This window comes from Dasypus novemcinctus, chromosome 21 (assembly GCF_030445035.2).
Source record: "Dasypus novemcinctus isolate mDasNov1 chromosome 21, mDasNov1.1.hap2, whole genome shotgun sequence".
Taxonomy (NCBI): domain Eukaryota; kingdom Metazoa; phylum Chordata; class Mammalia; order Cingulata; family Dasypodidae; genus Dasypus; species Dasypus novemcinctus.
In genome coordinates this window covers 24,707,357-24,716,526 of record NC_080693.1, presented here as the reverse complement: position 1 = coordinate 24,716,526, position 9,170 = coordinate 24,707,357, and the positions used below count along the sequence as shown (strand labels likewise).

The 9,170-nt window shown below is 44.9% G+C and overlaps 4 non-coding genes across 4 annotated transcripts; all 4 read left to right on the top strand.

Annotated features, from left to right (window-relative positions):
- Positions 1 to 7,266: 7,266 nt before the first annotated feature.
- On the top strand, positions 7,267 to 7,338 carry TRNAW-CCA (transfer RNA tryptophan (anticodon CCA)). The gene has a single exon. It is a non-coding gene; the product is annotated as a tRNA-Trp (tRNA).
- Positions 7,339 to 7,747: 409 nt separating this feature from the next.
- TRNAS-GCU (transfer RNA serine (anticodon GCU)) lies at positions 7,748 to 7,829 on the top strand. The gene has a single exon. It is a non-coding gene; the product is annotated as a tRNA-Ser (tRNA).
- Positions 7,830 to 8,085: 256 nt separating this feature from the next.
- Positions 8,086 to 8,159, top strand: TRNAT-AGU (transfer RNA threonine (anticodon AGU)). The gene has a single exon. It is a non-coding gene; the product is annotated as a tRNA-Thr (tRNA).
- Positions 8,160 to 8,558: 399 nt separating this feature from the next.
- Positions 8,559 to 8,632, top strand: TRNAI-AAU (transfer RNA isoleucine (anticodon AAU)). The gene has a single exon. It is a non-coding gene; the product is annotated as a tRNA-Ile (tRNA).
- The last annotated feature ends 538 nt before the right edge of the window (positions 8,633 to 9,170 follow it).

The window sequence follows — 9,170 nt, the reverse complement described above, 5'->3', positions numbered from 1 at the left end:
TTTGCGTATTCTAATTATTTCATATAAATGAGAGCATCCTTTATTTCTGGTTTTGTGTCTGGCTTATGTCACTCATACTTTTTTTTTTTTTAGTTTGTTGAAATCAGGGTCCAATAAAATCCACACATTGCACTGGGTTGATATGTCTCTTAATCTCTTTTAAACTTAGGTGTTCCTTCTCCTCTTCCTTCTTTTATTTTATTTCAATTTATTTGTCAAAGAGACTGGGCCATTTTGTTCGCGTATTCTTGTGTTGTTTAACATGTTCCTAAAACCCTGTGTTTTAGTTTGCTAAAGGCTGCTAGGAGCAATGTACCAGAAATGGGTTGGCTTTTATAATGGGAATTTATTAGGTTAAAAGCTTTCGTTCTGAGGCCATGAAAGTATCCAAATCAAGGCATCATCAGAGATGCTGTCTCACGGAAGGTCAGTTGCTGGCGATCCTGGACTCTTACCATAAGGATGGCTTTTTCCAATAGGCAGGCTTGCCTGATCCCGTGCCACAAAGGACAAATATGTCTTTTGAGAGAAGGTAATTTATTGCCGGTGCACAAACAAGGAACTGAGGGAATCTTCCCCAAACCAGTTCAAAGTGAAAATAGAAGCTAGTATTTTTATAGGGAAAAGACAGAAAGGAAAAAAAGGGTAGTTGAGAAGAAAAACAAGTTAAAAAAAAAAATAGTGATGCCAGAGGTCTTGTGAGGAGGGTATGTGCAATTTCTCGGTCCTTTGTTGTCTTAAGCACATCCAACTTGTCCTTGATTTCAGCAGGTGCAAAGCCTTCATAGTTCTTTTCTCAGACAACTGCTCAAACTAGCAAACTTTGTTTCTGGGAAAAGTTACAGATTTACACACCATTCTGTCTGGTTTTGCTTTGAGACGTTATCTTATTCCTGTAAGCAAAACTGAGAAGGTCTGGTTAATCTCCTTCGGGGAACTAAGTGCAAAGAGTAAACTAAAATTATATTAATAGAAAACCAGTACAATTAATTTAAGAATTTTCAAAGCTGCTGAAGTGAAGAAATTTCAATAGGCACATTTTCCAGCTATCAAGTCCTTCCACGTGGCAAGGCACATGGAGGCATCTGCTTGTCTGGATCTCTGACTTCTCTGGACTCACCTTCTCCCTGAGTTCAGCTGAGATCAGGCACATGGCTGGTCTCTCCCCTCTCCTCCAGGCCGCCTCTCTTTCAGCCTCTCAGGGGCCTCTTTCCAACCTCTGTGCTCCTCTGATTCCAGCCTCCCGCCTCCAGAACCTCTCTCTCAGCCTCTTAGGGTTTCTCTGTCTCTGCTGCCTTTTTCTGTGTATCTTTCCATGTTTCTCGCATTTATAAAGGACTCCATCAAGAGGACCAAAACCCACTCTGGGTCTTGTCTTTGCTTATACTGCCTGATGGTTTGAAGCTGTATGGACCCCAGAAACATATTCTTAAAGTTAATCCATTCCTATGGGTGTGGACACATTGTAAATAGGATCTCTTGCTGAGTAGGATCTTAATTTAAATGTGACCCATCTCATTCAGGGTGGGTCTTAATCCTCTTACTGGAGTCCTTTATATGAGAATGGAATTCAGACCAAGAGAATTAAGTCATGGAAGGAAGAAGCTGAAAGCAACGAAACCCTGAAGGGAAGGAAGACACCCGCAGGTCCAGTGATGGACCTTGCCTTGTGGCAGAGGAGTCCAGGATCGGTGGTAGTTGGTTGCATTACCTGAAGATTCCTTGATTTGGACCTTTTTCTCAGCCTTCAAACTGTAAGCTTGTAAACTAATAATCTCCCATTGTTAAAAGCCAACCTATTTTACAGTATCTACTTGAGCAGCGTTAGCATTGTTCTTCTAGTTAGAATGTTCCCTACCTCCAAGTATGAAAAATCCTTCAAGGCCCATTACTAAACTGAAATTAAAAAAATATATAAATTAATATATAATTATAAAAGTTAAAACAATAGAAAATATCTAGGGTAAAATTAATAAACATTCTTTCCCCCTTCTAATCTCTCAACCTAATGTAATCACTCTAGAGTTAAAGGCTACTGCCATCATAAAGATTTATTTCCTTAATCACATTCCAAGTATCTCAAGTACATGTCATTCTTTATACATGCAATTCATTTAATATTCTCTTCGAGTCTGGTTTTGCATATAAATATTCGTGTTTATTATTTTATTACCCTTAGAATGCCCTTGAAGACCAAGGATTTTTTTTTTAAAGCTCACTGGTATTTGATGTGTTCCTGAAATACCAAATAAGCTCAGTTTAGCATAGTAGATTCTCAATAAATATTTTGTTGAGTAAATTATGAACTCTTGAATATGTTCATTTTAATATTTAATGTGTTAATATACTAAAAATATGAATTGCTCCCAAGAAAAATTATTACTATACCATCACATCTTAGAAAAGGATAGTTCCAATTTCTGTTGATCCCATGCCGACAAGTGAGGACTGGATGACCTATTAAAATGTACCCAGGATAACACTCAAAAGATAATGATCGTCCAACACTATAATCTGAGTTGATCTTATACCAATTTTTTTTTTTTTTTTAAGATTTATTTTTCATTTAATTCCTCCCCCCCCCCCGGGTTGTCTGTTTTCTGTGTGTTTTTGCTGCGTCTTGTTTCTTTGTCTGCTTCTGTTGTCGTCAGCCGCAGGGGAAGTGTGGGCGGCGCCATTCCTCGGCAGGCTGCTCCCTCCTTCGCGCTGGGCGGCTCTCCTTATGGGTGCACTCCTTGCGCGTGGGGCTCCCCTACGCGGGGGACACCCCTGTGTGGGCACTCCTTGAGTGCATCAGCACTGCGCATGGGCCAGCTCCACACGGGTTAAGGAGGCCCGGGGCTTGAACCGCGGACTTCCCATGTGGTAGACGGACGCCCTAACCACTGGGCTAAAGTCCGTTTGCCGGAGTTGATCTTATACCAATTTTGAAAAGGAGGAGGATCTGAGCAGTTCTGTAATTCATAGGCTCTCCACGTGATTGATGGGGTGGTGGTGTGCTGACTCCGGGCCATCCCGGGCCCGGGCCTAAGCCGCGCCAGACACCGGACAGATGTTGATGGTGAACAGGACTGCTCCCCGCGCTCTGCCTGTGGGCCCCTTGCCTCTTTCCCCATCTGCTTTGCTGGTGCAGGAATAGGCACCACCCTCAGACTGAGTGGCCATCCCTCATTTGCCTGTCCTGGCTGTGTTCACTGGAGGTTGAATTTTGATGCTGGAGTTTTGAGCTGGAGCCCAGGAAGTAAGCACACAGAGGAGCAGAGTGGCTGAACCCAGAGAGAATGGAGCCCCGGGGAGAGAGACAGAGCCGATTGCCTGATAGTCTATAGCTGGCCTTGTGGAGAGAGGCAAAGCCTAGAGGGCCTCAGTCTACAACTGACCTTGCAGAGAAAATGGAGATGCTGAGCCGGTAGAGAAATGAGCTCTGGGAAGAGGGAGGCCAGGAAGCCTGAACCCTCCCAGACGTCAGCAGCCATCTTGCTCCAACACTTGGCAACAGACTTTGGTGAGGGAAGTAACTTAAGATTTACCACCTGGTAACTGTAAGCTTCTACCTCAAATAAATACACTTAATAAAAGCAGCCAATTTCTGGTATTTTGCATCAGCACCCCTTTGTCTGACTAATGTACCCTGTAAACTGGTTGTGTAATCTTGTGGTTTTTCAGTCTTAGGATCAATTTCTGGTAAAAATACATCATGGTTTGTGGCTTATACTTCCTATTTCATCAGGATGCCTGCTTATCCTTTCCTGGTGTTATGATTGAGAACTGGGTTCAGGCACAGTCAGACTAATGCAACCATTATAAAGTTTTCCCGTCAGTTTTTCACCTAATGGTTCAAGAATCCATTGATCCTCATCACCTAGCTCCATTGTTCCTTTAGAAATTGCAAAATGGGAATGTTCTAATTCTATCATTTCTTCTGATTCGTCAGCTGGGATTCATCTATAATAAGAATGTGCCCTCATCAACTTGCTGTATACCCTGAGATACAGGTCATAAAGGAAAGACAGGATAAATGAATGATTTTCACCCCTTTATTTACCAGTTTTCTGAATAATGAGTTGGTTCCCTAGAATCCTCCAAAGGTGACTAATTTGTTGTTTTCAGTACCATTGGGTGAACTTGTGGGTTTTAACGTCTTTCATACATTTCATTTCAGTGCAGTGATTCTTTTTGATGCTCACATTCTTCCAGTTTTGGCCAGCCTGATCTTTTTCAAGTTGGCCCCTGCATTTCTGACAACTTTAGTATCTTCAATAGCTTCCTCACTATCTGGTATGGCCAAATGTTCCAGGCCCATCTTTACATTACCCGCCTGAACAGTTTGAAACTGGATGGACCCCAGAAGAGTATGTTCTTAGAGTTAATCTGTTTCTGTGGGTGTAAACCTATTTTGGGTGGGAACTTTTGATCAGGTTACTTCAATAAGGCAGGGCCCAAGATGGATCTTAGTCTTCTCACTGGAGTCCTTTATAATGGGGATGTATAAAGAAAGAGACAGAGAGAAGGCCACAAAAACAGAGAAAGAACCATGGATGGAGGAAGCTGAAGGCAAGGAAGCCCAGAGGAGGAAGGAGAGCCCAGCAGATGCCGCCATGTGCCTTGCCATGTGACAGAGGAGTCAGCATCACTGGCAGCCGGTCTTCGGGGATAAAGCATCACCTGATAATGCCTCAGTTTGGACATTTTCACAGCCTCAAAACTGTAAGCATGCAAGCAAATAAATCCCCATTGTAAAAACCAACCCATTTCTGGTATATTGCATTTTTGGCAACTTAGCAGACTAACACACTGCCCCACACCTGGAATGCTTCATTTCTTTGGTTCCTTTTAAGGAGGAATGGTATCTGGGTGCTGGGGTACTCATTACTGCTGAGTTGGTTATTGTTCCTAGTTCTTTTTCAGTGGGCACAGCTATAGAATACTTTTTTTTAAAGAGAAAAATACATCTTAAATTCATACTTACATTTCCAGTTCAAATTTAGGATTAGAGGGTTTTTATTTCTTTGATTTTATATCCATATGTTTTATCTGACTATCTTGGTTCTTAGCAACACGAATATAACTACTCTCTTGCTTTATCCTATCAGTATTATTGTTAGCACTATGATTAATGTAAATGGTTTAATCTTTCATTGCAGGTCTTTGTTGTTGTTTTATCCTTAGAATGTATCCATCAGGAATTTACAAATAGAGCAATTACTGTTTTAAAGTCACTTTATTTAATTAATTTGTTTATTTTTGAAGTACCGATTGAACTCTGGACCTCATATGTGGGAAGCTGACACTCAACCACTGGGACACATTGGCTCCCCTGAGTTGGTTTTTTCATTTGTTTGCTTGTTGTTTGTTTGTTTGTTTTTAGGAGGCACTGGGAACCGAACCCAGGACCTCTTGTGTGGGAACCAGGCGCTCAGCTGCACCCCTAAAATTACTTTAAATAAGTCCTCTCTTTGGTGATTAAGCCACTAACTTGTTATATCAATAGGTTCAGTGATGTCATTTTGCTTTTGACTTTTACAGATTGCTTTTATTGTCTATGTAGAAAATTCCAAAAAATCCAGAACAAAATCCTGGAACTAATAAATGAGTATAGCAAGGTGGTGGGGGAGTGCTGCTGAGATGCCAAACACCTTGTCTTTTAAATCTCATCATTTATGAGCTTAGCTTAGATAAGGACCCTGAGGCTCAGAGAAGTATGTTTACCTGCCTGATCACAGAGCCTGTCCCTGGTGACAGTCTAACTTGAGAATTTGAGCTTTTCACCACCGAGTCCTTTGCCTCTCACTGACTGTCATCATAAGCCATATCTTAGTTTCCTAAGGCAGCCATAACAAAGTACCACCAAACTGGATGACTGAAAACAACAGAAATTTATTGTTTCCCAGTTCTGGAGGCCAGAAGTCTCCCTCTGAAACGGGTAGGGGAGAATCTGCCTCGTACCCCTCTCCTGGCTTCCAGTGGACTCAGGGCTTCCTCGGCTTGTGGCGGCATAACTCCAGTGGGAACCTCTGCTTCACCCGGTCGGTCGTCTTCTCGCTTGTCTGTCACGTGCCTGCATTTTTCTCTTTTAAGGACAGCAGGCATATTGGATTAAGGTCACCCTAACGCAGTTCACCCTCTTTTTAATTAATCACATCTTCCAAGACCTTCTTTTCTAATGAGGTCACCTACACTGGACTGGGTATTAGGACTCAAACATGTCTTCTTGGTGGACACAAGTCCACCCATAACAAACTGCTATATTTTCTTATTTATTACTTTACTCATTTATTGTGTCTCTCCTGCTAGAACCCAGCAAATGTATGCAAGAAACAAATGAATTTATTTGAGGGGGGAAAAAACAAACAAACAACAAAGACCAGGAGAGCTCATACCGCCTTTAAAGCGCTTGTGGGGGCTGCGGAGGGGTGCGTGGATACTCGGCTTCAGTCAGTTGTCTTGAGGGAAACCAAGTACAGTGTTGCCAGATCCCTATCTCCCTTCCTTCTTCCCCAAGAAAAGCCAGAGATCCAGCTTCTTATTCCAATTATAAATGTTGTTCGCCAATTTAAAAAATGAAAGGAAATGAGAGAGAGAAAACTTGGTGGCCCTTAGGCCACCAGCTCTGAACTTCCGGATTAGCGTTGTCTAACAAACAGAATTTTGGGTGATGATGGGAATGTTCCATGTTTTCTTTACAGGCCATGATAGCCCCTCGCTCCATGGAGCTATTTGAACACTTGGATGTGTCTAGTGGGATTGCGAGAATGAATTTTTTATTTAACTTAATTTTAATAGCCCCAGGTGGCTAGTGAATATTTGGAACCTGGTAGAAGACTGGAGGAGATTTAAACAACAACGTAGAGGACTGCTGGGTGATGACACTGCCTGATCGTACTTCCCTCCTGCGAAATCGCTCTGTGCACCCTTCAGGTACCCTAAACTCTGGCTTGGCGACATCACATTCTACCGCGCATCGGTCCAGCCATCGGTTTCTGGACAGATCCATCCCCGCCGGACTGTGGTCTCTGGGTCCCCCTGGTGACCAGCACAGGGCCGTCGACAAGACGCCGGGGGCGGGTTCGGAGGGATCGCAGAGCCTAGAGCTGGCAAAGCCGTTGCTCTGCCCGAGCCGCGCGCCTCTGCTCGCCCACTCTACTTTTTACTTTTTTTTTTTTTGACAAGGGCCGAAAGGCCCCGCGCTTCGCGTTTAAGCCACCGTCTCCAGCGGCCTGGCGACCCAGTGGTCATGAGGAGACCTGTCCACAGCGACGGCCGGCTGACCTCGTGGCGCAACGGTAGCGCGTCTGACTCCAGATCAGAAGGTTGCGTGTTCAAATCACGTCGGGGTCATCTTCTTTTCTTAGGCTCCGGTTGCTTTATTTATTCTGTTCTTTTGCAGCCATTTCGTTCTGATCGGGGGAGGGAAGGGCAGAAGAGGGCACGGGAGGAATTGCGTTCTAACATGAGTCCCGGCGCCCTGCCGGCGGTGCAGCCCAAAGATCTCGCGGTGAATTTTCGGAGGAATCGAGTACCGCATCTGGACCCCCGAGGACGGGCTCACGTTCTAGGTCCTTCAGTCCGAGGGAGGAGAGCCAGGCGCCCGCGCAGACGGGGAGGCCACTTTGTCAACGCCCGCGGAGTCCTCTCGGATTGCTCTTTGGGCTCTCTTGAAATTCACAACTTCGGGACGTCGGCCTTCTCTACTGGCAGGCTAGAGAATGGAGGCCCCAGAGACAGGTTTCTAAAAGGCCTTTACGTGGACGAGGTGGCCGAGTGGTTAAGGCGATGGACTGCTAATCCATTGTGCTCTGCACGCGTGGGTTCGAATCCCATCCTCGTCGCTTGCGGTCTACTACTGCGGTTCAGTTTTATGATGGGTACAGCCGGGATCTCTTGTTACATTCTGTCTCCTCTTCATTTCCCCCATTCTCGGTTTCCTTCTCGCTAACTGCACTCGCTGTCATTCTCAATCCGTGTATTTCGTCTCTTCTGTATGCTACAATCGCCAGGAGGATCCCGAACACCGCTGAATTGTTATTCTGTGCACCACAGAACTAACCTGCGCCAGGGAAAGAGGGACCTCCCCGGTGGGGCGCGGGCGCCGTGGCTTAGTTGGTTAAAGCGCTTGTCTAGTAAACAGGAGATCCTGGGTTCGAATCCCAGCGGTGCCTTGCGGCTCCGTCCCGTTTTTATTTGCTAAGTTCTCGCTCCTTCACGCTGCTTCTTGGCATCAGCCTGTATTATGTCCCTGTGGCTAGCGTTCCTCGTTCCCAGGATACACTTCCGGAGCTCCGTACGGTTTCCCTTACCTTCAGGTCGCATGCTTGGGCGCGGTCACTCAGGGCGCCAGTTCTGTTCAGGCACTCCTGTTTTGTGCCTCGACCTGTAGGCAAAGTCTAGAGACCCGTCATCTCTGCTTGTCAGCGTCGCGTTTGGCTGTTACTGTCAGAAATGCTCAACAAGTCAGTCTCTACATTACACTTTTACACCTCCCAGTCTTACCCTCTTTTATGGTTTCCTGAATGTATGCCTGATCACTTTACTAGTACTTACGCCACCTTCGCCCAGCTGGCCGGTTAGCTCAGTTGGTTAGAGCGTGGTGCTAATAACGCCAAGGTCGCGGGTTCGATCCCCGTACGGGCCAGTACGGTAGTGGCTCCTTTTTGTACTCTTGAAAATAAATATTTAATTTAGGAAGGTTTCTGGAGTTCCATTTCCAGTCCCCGAAACGTTTTCACTGCAAAGGGAAATGTACTGTAATTCAGTCCAAAGTGAAAAAGTGAGGAGGAAGGAAGTCAAGAAAAACTTCGCTGTTAATCTTGGTTTTAAGTCTCTTGACCATAACAACATGGGACTCCTGGAACTTAGCATGTGAACTTTAAATAGAAGGCTGCCAAGGATTGAGACAGCATTCTCTTGAACCATAAATATGACATTAATCAGTGGAGTGTGGGAAATGGGGCCAGGAATGGAACTGATATATGGTTCCTGTCTTCCTCCAGAGCAAAGATGTCCAACTGCCCAGGCCCTTCTGCTCACTTCAGGACCTGAAAAGACAACCTATTCTCTGGCCATTCCGGAACACCGCGCTTCCCTTTCTACTTTTTTACTATATCTCTGGGCCAGTGTGTGTGATTATCTCGTGTCTTGTCTCGTCCCTCTGATCCATTGCCTAAGAGCAG